Source organism: Urocitellus parryii, chromosome 14 (genome assembly GCF_045843805.1).
Source record: "Urocitellus parryii isolate mUroPar1 chromosome 14, mUroPar1.hap1, whole genome shotgun sequence".
Taxonomy (NCBI): domain Eukaryota; kingdom Metazoa; phylum Chordata; class Mammalia; order Rodentia; family Sciuridae; genus Urocitellus; species Urocitellus parryii.
The window spans coordinates 37,446,339-37,462,919 of NC_135544.1; positions in this window are offsets into that span (position 1 = coordinate 37,446,339).

Genomic DNA, 16,581 nt, shown 5'->3' on the forward strand with positions numbered 1-16,581 from the left:
CTAAGCTTCTAACTAGATGTTTTGTACATGTAAGCATTCATTAAAAGTGCTGATACATATTCCTAAAGTAAAGAAGACAATCTGAAAAAGCTATATGCAAAATGAAATGTTGGAAAAGGCAAAACTAGAAATAGTAAAAAAAATGGTTTTCAGGGGTTTGGGGAAAGGGATGGATGGATAAATAGGTGAAGCACAAGATATCTTTACCACAGGGGAGTATTCTGTATGATATTATAATAGTGAATATATGATATTATGCCTTTATCCAAAATTATAGAACTATGTGACATAATTAGTGAACTCTAATGTAAACTATAACCTTTAGTTAATAATTATGCTTCCATACTGGATTATCAACTGTAACAAAGGTACCACACCAATGCAAGATAATAATAAGAGAAAGGGAATAGAAGAGGAGGTGGAAAAGGGGAAGGAATCTGAGAGCTCTCTTTTTTCTCCCCAAATTTTCTATAAACCTAAAACTGCTATTTAAAAAAAGTAAACTTATTATTTCTTTGTAAACAGTATGTTGATAAAAAATGTTTACAGGCCATTATTTGCTGTCCAGTAACTGAGTACTGTGAAGTTCTTTCTCAAACTTTTTAACGGTCATTAGAGTATTAAAAAAAAATAGAATAGCAGCATATTAAGATTAATTTGGCCAAGCTGTAGTTTGAATTTCTTAGATTCTTTACATTTCTGACACACTGCCAATAATTTTACTTGGCAAGGCAAGTTCTTCAGAAGATCTTCCCTACTTTTAAACATCCATTCAGATCATCAGCAGCCATACCCCTTTTCTCTACTAATGTTTAAAGTATATGTGCATACAAAGAAAGGGTTTCATATTTATTAGTTTATTTATTATATTTATTTTATGGTTGTATAGAGAGTTTTTAATCACATAAATTTCTTTACTAATACACTGTACTCAAATCATGTATTTTTGACTCAATTCTATAATATCTCATCTATTTTCTATCTAAACAAAGCTTTAAAATATTGTACCAATATATACTTTTAGCTATTGTGTACTCAATAATATTTAACTCAAAGAAACTGAAATAGTTAAATCACTTAAATGTATAATTTATCTTAATATCCTTCCCTGTAACAAATGTTTCATTTATACACTAACTGCCAAGACCTATGCTAGGAGCTTGGAACATAACACACAATATAACATATTTCCTACTGTTCACACTTTCTTGAACACAATAATATAATATAGTTATTGCCATAAAAATGAGAAAGTTTAAGGTTTTTTGTGAGTAGAAATTGTCCAAAAATCTACTGCTTTTATTGTTGGTCTAAAGATACCACAGTTAGAATAGACCAAATCTTTAAGAAGAAAAATAAGAAAAGATAAAGGAAAACTATGAATAATAAGAGTTGCAAAAGTGAGTAAAGAGTGTCACAATTCACAGAGGTAAGAAATACAAAATAAGGACATGATTCCATGGGCAGCTAGAAATAAAAAGTAAATTTGGATATATTATCAGGAACAAGAATAGGGCTTTAGCTACAAATTTGGAATAAAAGTCATACAATGGGAATGAACATGCAGACTGACAATTCCCCACAATGTAGAAAGACAGGAGCGCCTGGGTCATATCTCCAAAATGTATCAACATTTAGAAAATGACGCCAACAAGTTAACAAAAGAGAAATTTGTTAAGAACACTGAATGATTTGAAAAACTGAAGGCAAAGAACAGAGGGTAGGATCATAAAATTGAAGACAAGAAAATATGTTAAGAAATAAGAGATAAAGAGGATCAGATGAAAAAGACCACAACGTGTTTGTATACACTTGGATACTGTTGCATGGATAATATTGTTATTTTAAAAGAAAAGTGGTATTTTTTTCCTCTACTCTCCTTCAGAGGCTAGCAATTATCATCCAATGACCTCCACCATTTATTCATTTATTCATTTTTTCAAAAAAATCTAAAGAATTTTTTTATATTCCAAGAAATATAGTTCTTTAGAAAAACAATGAGGACTCTTTCAGATGCTTGGGATATATCAAAAATAAAAGACACAAAACCCCTGCCCTTGTGAAGTACCTGTTATGAAAGAGAGTAAGAGAAAACAATAAAAAATAAGTAAAGGGAAATTTTAATATTTTATTGAATGAATGAGATATAATTAATTTGAGATAATGAAATGATTTAATATGAGATCATCATAGCTTAGCAACAGAATACACTATAAACTATCACTTACTTGCCATCATGATTAAGTGGTTGACTAAGAGGGCTTACTGTTGCTGATGCACAGCATCAAGAGAAAGTTTCATAATTCATCAGGCAGCTTAGGAAGCAATCAAAATTCTAAATCTGAAGTACAGAAGCCACAGAACGTGTATTTCTTTCACACCCATAGTATAGTGGATTATGATAAATCTAACCAATGAAAGTCAGGAACAGCATCCAATGCCACTGAACTCTTTTTAAGAACTGCTTAAAAGGTCTTTTTGTACATCCCACAAATATTAAGTTGTATTTTCATTTTAATTTAGATCAAAAATATAATAAATTAATAATTTTTAAATTTCTCAATATTTCCTCTTTGACTTATGTGCCAGAGGGTATTGATTAATGTACAGGCATTTGGATATTCTCAGTTATCTTATTTCATGATTTCTGTTCTTTTAAATTTGGGAGTGTTTTATGGCCCAGAATGTGGTCTATCTTGGTCAGTGTTCCATGAGAATCTGCATAACATGTTTATTATACTATTGCTAGGTAAAATACACTGTATTATTTCAAGTACATGGAGTTGATTGATGCTGTTGAGTTCAACTATGTCTTTATTGATTTTCTGCCTTTTAGATCTGTCCATTTTGGATAGTATTGAAGTTTTCAATTATAATAGTAAATTCATCTGTTTTTCCTTGTGTGTCTGTCAGTTTTTCCCACAAGTACTTTGATGCTGTGTTGTCAAATGCAAACACATTAACGACTATAAAATGGTCCTGGTAAAAAGGCCCTTTTATCATTATGTAATACCCTCGTTATCCTTCAACATGACATGGTCTTGAGGGGAAAAAAAAAAAAGATCCTTTTATCATTATGCAATATCATATTTAACCCCTTCATAACCTTCCTTGCTATGCAGTCTGTTCTGAGTCAACTAATACAACTAATGACTTCTTTTGATTACTGTCAACACAGTAAAATTTTCTCCATTCATTTACTTTTCCTTTATCCGTGCTCTTATGTTTAAATTATATTGCTCGCAGATATCATTGGGTCGCCTTCTTTGGTCCATTCTGATAATCACTTATCTTTTAATGGGTTTATTAAGATCATTGACATTTGAAGTGATTTTTGATATTATCTGAATTATATCTTACAAATTTATTACTGTTTTGTTATTGTTTTGTTGCTCTTTCCTATTTTTGTCTCCTACTTTTTTGCATTTTGTTAGTTTAATTGAGCATTTGTGTAATTCCATTTTTCTCTTCTTTCTTAGCATATCTGAAACTTCTTTTGTTACTTTTTAAAAATGGCCACTTAGAGTTGTTTCATAATTCCAATATTTCTACTATATTTGAAACTGGTTCCAATGCTTAATTGCTTTCTTCAAACCATGTTTATTTACTTTAGAATATGCCTTGTAATTGGTCGTTTTTTTTTTTTTTTTTTTTTTTTTTTTTTTTTTTTTTTTTTTTTTAGTGGAGGAGGATTGCACCCAGGACCTTGTGCATGTGAGACAAGCATTCTACCAACTGACCCATGTCCCCAGCTCCTGTAATTGTTTCTTGATAGCTGGATATGCTGTACTAAGTAAAGGAAATTGCTGTAAATAGGCCTTTACTAATACAGTCATAAGGCATAGAGAGAGGGAAAGTATTTTATAGTTAAGTCTCAATCTTCTAAGGACTTTGGACTGTGAATTTCACAAATGCTTCTTGGTTTAAATTTTTTTTTCACCCCTCTAGGTGGTACAGAATGGTGAGAGTGGGCTAGAGTTGGGCATTTCCCCTCCCCTAGGCCAGTTATGCTCTAAGAAAAACCCCAGCAGGTTAAATAGCTTCTCCAGAGTACTTGCCTTGTTAAGAACAGAATGTTTTGGTATATTTCAAAATGGCTACTTTCCCCTCCCCCTACTGGAAGCATGAGGGAATTTTCTTCTTTTTATGTTCACTGTGAGAATCTGGTAGAGCTCATGGAGCTGAATCTCATGAAAGTGTGCGGATCTCTTCTATGATTGGGTCCCCCTGGACTTTTTTGTTTCTCAGTCTCATTCATTAGCATTTAGACATTCATAACTTACTATTAAGGTTTTCCCACCCTGGCACTGGTTCCAATGGAGATTTCTACTCGTGTACTTATGTTCCTGTAAATTGTGATTCTCTGAATTCACCTGTCTCTCCAATTTGGGGAGCGGGCATTATTTTCCCCTGTGATTTCTCTTTCCTTTTGGTCTATGAAGAGTTACACTGATTTTTCAGCTTATTCAGCTTTTTGTTTGTTAGAACAGAGTAGTGACTTCCAGTTCCTTACATGTTAGACCAGAAACCTTTTAGTTCACTTCTTATAGTTCTTTGGTTATCTTCCAAGTAGTCCCTCACAGTCCTAAGAGCCTTAACCACACCATCCGAGCTAACATTCATAGAGCAATAGGCGCCAGGCACAATATGCCGTGCTAGGACTTAGATCAGTACTTCCCAGTTTCGTTTTATTAACAGGATCAGAAATATCTGAAGATCTTTTGATAGGTATAGACATCCAAGGACTACCACATACATATGTGTAGGGTAGTGTGCAGGCATGTATGTATTTCCCATTGTTAATAACCTGGGATTTGTTCACAATATCTCTATCTGATCACAAGCCTCACTGCCATCAATTTCATACATTTTTTTAATTTTATGTTAATTGTTGTTGGAGCTTTATTTTATTCATTCATTCATTCATATGCAGTGCTGAGAATTGAACCCAATGCCTCACACATTCTAGGCAAGTGCTCTACCAATAGGCCACAACCCCAGCCCTCATACATACTTTTAAAACTACTTTTAAGTGCTCTATATAACTGGAAATACTGCTCACACATATGTACTTCTTTCCATCATCAATGCTATTACCATTAAGTACATTTTTTGCTAAGATGATAACCTTTTAATTGGTGTCTTTGTCTTTATCATCTTTGTAATTTATCATCTTGTTTAAAGATAAGCATAATAGGTATGTAAAGAAGCTATCTGAAATATGTTGCTCTTATAGACAGGCGGGGTGGAACACACCTGTAATCCCAGTTTACTCTGGGGGCTGAGGCAGGAGGATTGCAAGTTTGAGGTCAGACTCCACACTCAGTAAGATCCTGCCTCAAAATAAAATAAAATAAAATGGGGTTGGGGATATAGGTCAATGGTAGAGAGAGGACCTTGGGAGGGAGGGAAGGAGGAAGGATGGGAAAAATGTTGCTCTTTCATTTTATTACCTTCAACAAGACTTGCAGTTTCTGCTAGGATTCCTCTAAATTTCTAACTGGGAAAATAACTTCAAATATGTGGACAAACTGTACACACTTTACATTCTTCAGGATGACCTCAAATGGAGTATGAAATTTAAAAACTGGAATAGATTTCAGGAGGAATTTCATTGTAACATATCTGACTTTTTACTAACAATAATGCAAGCAATTAATATTTATTACATGCTCAAACATCATGCCAAATGTTCTACATGCATTCCTTCATTTATTAATTCCACGGCCGCATGGGTTCACATTACTTTTCTCTTCCTTTTATACACAGGAAAATTGATTCTCAAATAGTAGCCTGCATCTACTTAAGTAGCAATGTGATTCTGAACCAAGCTGATTAACTTCAAAGAACACAGATTTATCCACTACATTCTTCCAGATCATAAAACAACGCTATTTAGAAAATGGCAAAAGTTATTCATACTCACAGGACACTGAGTCTGGCTCATGGTGAGAAGCAAAGAAGGCGAGCATTGAGGCGACACTCCTACTGCATAGAAGATGGTCTGGGGGTTGGTCCCATCTTGCAGCATTGCGGCTTTGGGTGCTGCAAGAGGCAGGTTCAGGACCTGCGACAACGTCCCTTCTGAGGCAGCAGTGCAAGGTGGTTCCGGTTCCGGTTTCAATGGCAAATGGTTCCGGTTCCGGTCTCAATGGCAAGTAGTTCCGGTTCCGGTTCTGGTGTCTCTTTCCCCGGTCACCTGAAATTCCCGCCCCCTCTGCCAGCAAAAGATTTCTGGGTGTGATCTTTAATGTAGCTAACCATAAGTGACTTCTCCTGGGAGGAATGAGCTTCCGGGTGATGCTCAAATAGTCCTCACCTATGCAATGCCCGAGGACGTGGCTCCCATAACCTCTCTGTTATTGATGTGGAACAAAGGATAATTTCACACCTGTGCCATGTTTTAGTAGAAAGTGTCACAGCCAGGCCCATTGATCCAGAAAGCTCATCCCTTTGTATCCTAATCAAAAAAAAACTTTTTGTACCTGGCAGACCACCAAGGAACACTGAGCAGAAATGGTACAATCTGAAGGCATGTGGGAAACAATTCTGATTCAGTTGCAATCCTGCATAGGCACCAGAAGGAGGACAATGGCAAAAAGATGTGGAAAGTGTGTCTTCTTTGTGAAGGGTTACTGATTCCAGGCATCAGGAAGGCCCTTCATCATGTGAGGGCTCCATTCTTAATAATCATCAGAGAGTTCATAATGAAACAAGCCCTAAAAGTGTGGTAAATATGGAAAATCTTCTTTACAAATCCTTGGCCTTATTCAATGCTGGTGAGTTCACACTACAGAAATACATTTTTGTTAGGTAAAACAACTGTAGGACACCTTGTGAGGAAACTGTCAACCTGAATTGAACCCCAAGCATATGAACATCCACAGTGGAGACAGGCATTCTCACTAAGTTATAGTTGCGTGGGAAACCTTAAGGAGCTGCACTGTACTTTCTAACCTGTGCAATACAGAGCCTTTGCCAGATTTAGGTCAGTGCCAGTTTCTGTGGCATAAACCATTTCACCTCTGCCACTTGACAAGTTCCTACAGTGTAATTTTATTAATTAATAATCACCCCAGTGTAATAAAAGAAAGCAGATATTGTCTCTTTCTCTCCCATCTGTGAAGAAAATCTAAGCCTTTAGGGAGCTGTCCTTTCTTCCTCTCTGATTAGTTGAAGCATGGTCCTGACTCAATTTCAGCCAAGAAGACCCAATCTGTAATGTAACTAGCAACTTGCAAAGAAATTTATCATTTTTCCAGTTTTTTTCTCTAATTTTCTTTGCTGTCAACAGCTACTTGGAAAAGAGTAGTCCTAATTTTGAATTTTGTAGTCCTAATTTGTAACTTGGATGCCTAGATTACTTTGTGGTCCCAAGGATCACCCCAACGAAGGAGAAACAATTGTGACAACATACAGTACTTTGAGGAAACTCATAGAGTGATTCCCTTTTTCTTACAGAATGTCCCATAATGTCCAGCACTATTCAGGCACTGCACAGGAAAATGTACCCTGATGTCCAGAACTGTTTGCTTGTGTCATTGTGGTAAGACTACAGGATCCAGGCTGAAACCATAATTAGTATAAAAAATACTTTATGTGATTAACAGTATTTGGAGGAGACAGCATCAAAACAGGTATTCCACTGAGTATGGCTATGTGAGACAGTAGATATAGTCTATTTCTGGAGTGAACTTCTTTGTCAGAACAAATTAGGTTTTGTTTACTCTTATAATGACCTCAAGGATATTGTTCCACAGTAAAGAAAATAAAAATAGAGAAACAGGAAGTGTAATAAAGTGGGGAATCTGACTTTTGTCACCCAGGTAACATTTCTGTTGGCTCCAATAGAAATTATCTTTATTGTTTGCAAATATTGCATGCCACTAAAGGAGAGTTGCCCTTCACCATACATAGGTAAGTGAACATAGGTCACCATTCTGGTTTCCTATAAAAGTAGATCTGGACTTTGACTTAAACTATTTTTAAAGTTTTATTGAAGTATAATTGATATACTATAAACTACTTAAAATGTGTAATTGGATTACTTTTCACATAAAATACATGAAACCATCACAATCATGCTAATGAACATATTTATTATCATTCATCTTATGCCCTTTTATAATCTTTTCCTGCCCTCATCAGTTCTTCACACAAATATTAATTTACTTATTTTCTAAATAAATTAATTTATATTTCCTGGAATATATTTGGAATCAAAAATAGACTTCTTTTTTATTATTCTGATTTCCTTTATATTACATATTTAAGATTCATAAGTGTGCTTAAGTAAATAGTTCTATTACTGACTAGTACTCTGTCATATGGATATATCACTGTTTATCTATTCTTCTGTTAAAGGACACATGAGCTTTTGTTGGATTTGGGCTATTATAAAAAACAAATTTCATAAAGTATACACTATGATATTTTGATATATGCATACATGCTTGAAAACAAAAGGTTGTTCTTGCCAATTATAATACATAAAATTATTAATATAAGATGTTATGGTTTGGATTTGAGGTGTCTCCCAAAAGCTCCTGTGTTAACACAGGAATACTGAGAAGTTAAATAATCGGATTCAGGAGCTGTAACCTGAATTGGTCCATCCCAGTTTGAATGTACAACTATAGGGAGGTGGGCATGACTGAAGGAGGTAGGTCACTGGTGGCTTGCCTTTAGGATTCATAGCTCCCTGATGCTTTACTTGTTCACAGATAAACAGTAAATATTTTGTAAGGAATATTCTCATAGGAATACACAAATGGAGAGGCATATATTTGAAGCCCTAGGAATTCTTCCTCAACCTTTTTTCATTATTTGTCAATGCACGGCTATTCTTGTTGCATCTGGCCCCACATTACTAGGTTACTTTACTTACAATTCTAGACATCATGTCATTTAATACATAAGGTTCTCTTAATGCATTTCTAAAATGCATGTGCTCTTTCATACTCATGCTATCAAGCAAAAATAATTTTTAGATTTTAAAATAGGTAATGTTAGTGAGCTGACAATTTGCTGATTTTAAAAAAGCAAAAAATTAACCATCAGTGTATGACAAATATTTACCCTTGCTAGCAATAAAATACACAAATTCATATAAAATAGCTCTTCAATTTTTTACTCACATTTGGCAGAATTCAAAAATGACAGTACTAGAAGGGAAATAGTGATATTTTTAGAGAGAGAGAGAGAGAGAGAGAGAGAGGAGAGAGAGAATTTTAATATTTATTTTTTTAGTTTTCGGCGGACACAACATCTTTGTTTGTATGTGGTGCGGAGGATCAAACCCAGGCCGCACGCATGCCAGGCGAGCGTGCTACCGCTTGAGCCACATCCCCAGCCCCCAAAATAGTCATTCTTAAAGTAGTTGGTAAGAGTGTATATTAAAATCACATTTTTAAAAAGTAATCTGGCATATCTTTTTAATGTAGAATTTTTTTAAGAGCTTAGCCTAAAGAAATAAATAGAAAAGTAAAAGAAGAATGTTAAAGATACAAATACTGTAAATGTCAAAAAACAGGATGTTAGTACATTTCAATTCATATGCCAATTTTGAAAAAAAATTAATAATTTCATTTACCATGAACATAAAAGATAAAATTCATATGTTTTATTATGAATCACATTAATTATTACATCAATACAATTAAGATACAGTCATCCATATATTCAAATGTGAACATTTTACTTCATGTTATTAGCAAAATCTTGTCTATTTTGGTCAGATTTTGTCAATTGCACTATAATTCAATCAGTACCAGTCATGTTATCATTTTAGACTGAATGAATTTAATAGAACAAAAAAATTTGAAATATTATGCATTTATTAAGATATAATCACAAAAAGAAATTATAAATTTTGTGTACCTAAACTCTGTCATATGGATATATCACTATTTATCCATTCTTCTAAACATCTAAAACATTAGTTTCTATACTTATAATAATGTTGATAATAGAGTACTTATTACCTGGAGTAACAAGAAAATACATTTTCTAGTATTATTGTGCGTCTACTTCATTACACCTTAACTGTTAAATTTGAATTACAATGGTCATACTGTGCTAAATAGGAAAATGCCCTTTTTTGTGGGCCCAAAATATTCTGGGATGGTGGGGCATCAGATCAACAATTTACTCTCAAATACTTAGAAAGAAAAAAGGTCTATATAATATTTTTTTAAATTCTCTAAGTTTGAGCTTATTTCAAAATTAATTTTAAAAGTTTAATCAAGTAAACTCACAAATCACATCTGTAACATTATAGCCCATTAGCACAATTAGATCATAACTCTATACACAATTTTATTTTTAATAGCCTGCCATATATTTTTAATCTACATCTTGTGAGTATTTTTCTACCTTCAAATAACTAGTGAATTCAGTGTTTCATAGAATCACATAGCCTTAACGATGTAAATATTGCCATGTATTCCTTATGAATTGATTTATCCAATTTTACATCTTCAAAGTCAAATATGAAATTTGTTAGATATTAAAAAACAAAAATGATATTCAGTGTACTAAAAACATTTTAAGTTTGCTATTTACTTTGAGCACTTAGAATTAAGTTTCTAAAAATAAAGAGAAAGAGAAAGCTATGAATGAAGAAATTCTACAGTATGTGACTTATGGCAAATATGTTTGCCATTTCTAATGTGGTTATTTGTGTTTTCAAAAATGAATGAACTTTGGAAAATATTAACTTTACTAAGCAAGTTATTAAACCACAACTTTTCTTCATAGGCCTTACATCTAGAATTGTTTTGCCTACTTGACTTTTTGTTCTAGAAATTGTATCCAGTAAGAGGTTAATTTAGCATGAGAAATTTTTATTGATCTCATACTTCTGGTAACCATCTTAAATCACTAAGAGTTCAAACATAACTAACTCAATAGTCCAATATAGAATTAGGTTGCAGATGGATATCAAAGTCATCCCATTATAGTTTCTGGAATTTATCTATGCCGACCTCTTCCCCAACCTATTGCCTCCACCATTTTGACCTGTCTTTTTAAAATATAATTATTTGTATGTTTCTGATTTCTGGCACCTGTCACATTCCCCTCCAAACTGATTCACAGCCGTTCTTCAATCACAAAGGAAAATGCTTAGGCATTGGAAAATGTCATTTGTTGGGATTATTAATCAACTCACGCTAAAAGTATCCAGATGATTATCTTCAATTTTCTAAACCCTTATGATCTTTATACCATTTTTGCTTTGTTCTTTCTAGTTCAAATAACGTTCTGCTGCATAAATAAAGAAAACTGAAAAGGACAGCATTGTAGACATTGTGGATATTCAAGTATTTACTATTAAATTCTAAATGTGTCAGTTACTCCCTTACCTTTCCTCCTTTATAAAGATTGATATTTTGTTTCAAATATTTTGAAGACCAATTTTATTACTCTCCCTGTGATTTAGAAATCAGGTCATTAGATACTTTCACTTTAATAAAGTCCTTCCAATATGTGTCTTTATTTTCATTCTACTAATCTTCATATAGTGGGCTCCTTTTATTCCCTTCTTAACTCCAACACCACTTTCTCCAAAGCTTCTCTTCATCACTGGAGGTTATGGATTTCTTCCACCTACCCTACCAATGTCACTCTATCCCAAACCTGCATTGTTATTTTTGCATTATATATAATTATGCTACAATGATTATTTTTTTCCTGTCTCAAACTAGAAGGGGAGTTCAATGAAGAGAAAAGCTACTCCCACCCTAGGACCTATTACTGGCCCAATCACATAGTAGATATCAAATACATATGTGCTGAATATAGTGCTGATGTTCAAATATTACCTGGTACAACACAGGTATTGAACAATAAAATAGAAGCCAGCCATGAACTAGAATTGTATTACTAAGGTATACAGACAGAGTATTATCCTTGGTTAACTGAACAGGTAAATCTAAGTTTATGCCATCTGTCTCCCATCTAGGAACTAATGATGGAGGTCCATATTACTTTCTTATTTATTAAAGTGATCTTCTTTGATTGTATTGTAGAACTTTATTATTGCAAGTCTCACAATATTTTTAATAGTATTTCTTCATATTGATCCCTAGTCATATCTTTCTCCTATTTTCTCTGAATTTTCCATAATCTGAGTTTTAATACACCAATACTGAACCTAGCATTTTCTCTCTGGCCACTTGGAATAATGAAATGCCAAAATTATTTTAAGTCTCAGGGTATATATCAATTATTCCTTTTGATTAGAATTTAACAGAGTCAGACTTTTCCTTTCTTGGCTTCATCTGTCTTCAGAGACTCAAACTGATAAAAAAAAAAGTCAAGAATTGTCAGATGCTTTGTTCTTTCCATTGAAAATAGACAAAATGTGCTACCTCCAACACTTAAAACCTTTCACTGTGTCCCAACTGTCAATCACCTGCTCTGCACACTGCTCCAGTCCTTCCCTATAAGTAGGATAATTATATTTAAGTTAATTGAATTGAATATACCATATGATTTATCCAAGTTAGATTCCAACACTTACTATTGATAATTAATAATTTCACATTTCTCCTTGTCCTTTCTACGGGCCCAAACACTCTTCTCTCTAGTCTTAGATTTCATTCGCATATCTGCTTTCCATTTTCCTGCTTTCAGATTTATTTTATTTAATACAACGGATAGCCTTGCCCTGCCATTTTCCAATTCTAACTGCCATCTCACTAATTCACAGTAATAATTGAGATTATGTTTATCTATGGTTGATTAAATTTAAATTTTATTCATCATTCACACATTTAACAGGACTTTTCTCTTGCTTTCATTTAAGAATCACCAGGAAACTCTTCCAAAGTACTGATTTTAAATTTTATCTAGCTATTTTCCTCTTCCACTAATATTTTGATAAATAAATTCATAAATGCTCATAAAATGAGTCCTCTCTTTGCCTGGAGCTCATTGAGATAAACTAACATTTAGTGATCTTGTTAATACTATGCTAGACACTTTCACATACATCTTATCATTTAGCCTTAATGCTTATGTTGTCATAAAACTATTCCAAAAATGTTATGCAACCAACCTAAGAGAGTAAGAACTTGCCTCTGGTTATACTAGCTAGTATCTATGCCTGTTGATCTAGTCCCTTCTAGTTCTTTGTAAAACTTGGAGCAAAAAATATATTGTTGTTTAGCACCACCTAAACATAGTTACTTAATTCCCAGGACCTTATTTTTATTATGAAATTCTTAAATTTGTTTCAATATATCAAATATTTTCTTCTAGAAATGTTATTTATTCCAACATAAATTAGCAAAAGAGTGGTAATAGATAATGATCATCAGGATCTTTAACAAACTCTCAAATATATAGCAGTATAATATAGTGATGAGGCATAAGGTGAGAGCGGTGTCATAATGGGTCTGCTCTGCGTTTGTGTTGAAGTCAGTTTACTAAATACCTCTAAGTTTCATTTTCTGGTTCTCTAATTTGGAAGAAATAATAAATCCAACCTTGGAGCATCATTTTAAGAAATAAATTATATAATATGTACACATCTAAATAAAATGCCTATCAAAGCGTAAGTAAGCACTTAATAAATGTTACTTAGAATCATCATCATCATCATCACCATTCTGGAGACTCTAGGAAAGTAGTATACATATTTTAAACCTGTCAAGCAACCGTAACCCTGAGCAGCATAATACATTCTTCTTCTTAGTCCTATGTGAGATTTTTGGGTAACTTTTAGTACCTGTAAATACCATTGTTATTCTCTTAACAAAGATAGCTATGTAGTACAAAATGTACTCCTTTAGAACAGTTGATCTAGCTTCCAGGTATGACCCAATTCATAATAAGTGACGTGAGGAGAGACACTTAACTTTTAATTGCTTTAATCTACTCATCTATAAAATAAAGGAATTGGAACAGATCATGAATAGAAAAGTTTCCATCCAAACTGAAGTTTTAAAATTTCTTCTGGCCAGCTCTCTTATGGGAAGTAATTAATATTTATAATGACAAAGAACAAATTACTTTCCTGTTTTAGTTTACTAAACTCATATCTAGCTGAGATAATTATCACCTCATTTTAACTTCAAAACTCAGAAGTCATAAAGACAGTGGTCCTCCTCTCTGTTAGAAACTAATAAACAACCTAAAAAAAATCAATGTAAAGCCAAATAAACATACTGGTGCATTCTATGAAATAAATGTATAGTCACCTGCCGCTATCTCTTACCTCATCAATCCTACAAAATCCCTGTATAGTAGTTAAGAATTATGTAGCAGAAACATCCTTGTTTTACTAGAAGGTAATTTTAAAACCTATATAAAACAAGGAATTTGCATATTTTGCCTTTAATTACCAATAATAGGAGAGCTCTAAAAGAAGAAATTGGATTTGTGCACTTCAATTACTGTATATCTAAGGAAAATGAGAAACAGGTGAGGAATCGACAGGAGATACCATTTTCCTTCCTTTATTTAGGTCTGAACTGCCTTCAAAACACCAATTAGCTAAGTATGGTGGTGCATGCCTGTAATCTCAGTGATTCAGGAGGCTGAGAAGGATGATTGCAAGTTCGAGGCTAGCCTCAGCAATTTATCAAAGCCCTATCTCAAAAAATTAAAAGAGCTGGGGATGTGGTTCAGTGGTAAAGTACCCCTTGGTAAGATCCCCAACACACACACAAAAAAAAAACCCACCAACTAGTCTCAATTTTTTTTTTTTTTTTTTAGTACTAGCGCTATACTCTTTCACCACTTCTATTGGATATCATCCTTGAAACTCTAGCCAGAACAATTAGACAATAGAAAGAAATTAAAGGCATATAAATAGAAAAGAAGGACTCAAACTATCACTATCTGCGGATGACATTATTCTATGTTTAAAAGAGCCAAAAAATTCCACCAGAAAAATTCTAAAACTCATAGATGAATTCAGCAAACTAGCAGGTTATGAAACTCAACACCCATGAATCAAACACTGATGAATCTACTGAAAGAGAAAGAGAAATCTACTGAAACAAGAATCTACTGAAAGAGAACCCCATTCACAATAGCTTCACACACACACACAAAAAAAATGGGACTCAATCTAACAAAGGAGGTAAAAAACCTCTACAATAAAAACTACAGAACACTAATGAAAGAAATTGAAGAAGACTTAGAAGATGGAAAGACCTCCCATGATCCTGGATAGACAGAATTAATATTGTCAAAATGGCCATACTACCAAAAGCATTATACAGATTTAATGCAATTCCAATTAAAATCCCAATGACATTCTTCATAGAACTAGAAAAAGCAAGCATGAAATTCATTTGGAAAAATAAGACAGACAGACAGACAGACACACACACACACACACACATAATTTCAAACACTTTTTTGTTTGTTTTAAAAGGAGAGTATAGAAAAACATATTTGCTCTGTGTTATGATTTTGGTTATAAAGTGTCACCCTAAAATTTCATGTGTTAATGGAGGAATGTTCCTAACTGAAATAATAGATTATGAGGCCTGTGATCTGATCAGAGAATTAATCCATTTGATGGACTAATAACTTGAAAAGACTACTATACTGGGTTATGATCATGGGCAAGTATGATGTAACTGGAGAAAGTAGGTCACTGGGGGTGTGTCCTTGGAGATTATATATCTTGTCTGCATGCTTTTCTCTCTGCTTCTTGTTCACCATGAGTTGAGCAGATTTCCTCCATCATCACCCTTCTGCCATGATATTCTGCCTCACCTCAGGTCCAGATCGATGGAGTCAGTCAACCATGGACTGACCTCTGAAAGAGTGAGCTCCAAATAAACTTTCCCTCCTCTAACTTGTTCTTGTCAAGTATTTTGGTCACAGCAATGAAAAGCAGACTTGCACAAACTGACTTCTCTAATAATCTGTGGCCTTTTGTGAGCCATAGAGCAAATTAAAGGGTGTAAGGCTATTTTGATATGGCTCCAGAAGTTCTAGTATGTTCCCAAATCAGTGAGAGAATGCTCATGACATGTGTTCAACTGTAAATCACACTTTACTAATGTTACTTATTAATCTTCAGGACATTTAATCATTTAGGTCTTATATTTAAGATAGCTCCAAGATAAAGACAATTTATATGAGTTCTTTGGTATTCTAAAAATTATCCTAGTTATCTCCATATTAAATAAATATATCTATTCATAAGTTTCTGACATAGAGAAAACTAGTTTGATTTCCATATACTAATATATATTATTTGCTATAGTTCATGTTATTTGATACAACATAACAGAGACATAAGTTACAAATTTCATAGTATTAAAAATGTTACAACCAACCTTCATAGTTTTTCTAATGATTTTAATTATGTTATTATAAGGTTACAATGATCTTCATCAATATTTCAAAATCAGAAAGCATATAGTACGTGGGATATATAGGTGTGAATTACAACAACCTGTGTTCATAGCTCTCTCACTGTCCTTTTTGGCTCTTCTCATTTTCTACCTTAGCCATGATTTAAGTAGCTCTACTAGTCAGGTTCTATACCCTCAAACATATAGGGCAGGAGAAAGCAGGAAAGAAAGCAAAGAAGAAGGAAGTTTAGGCCTAGTG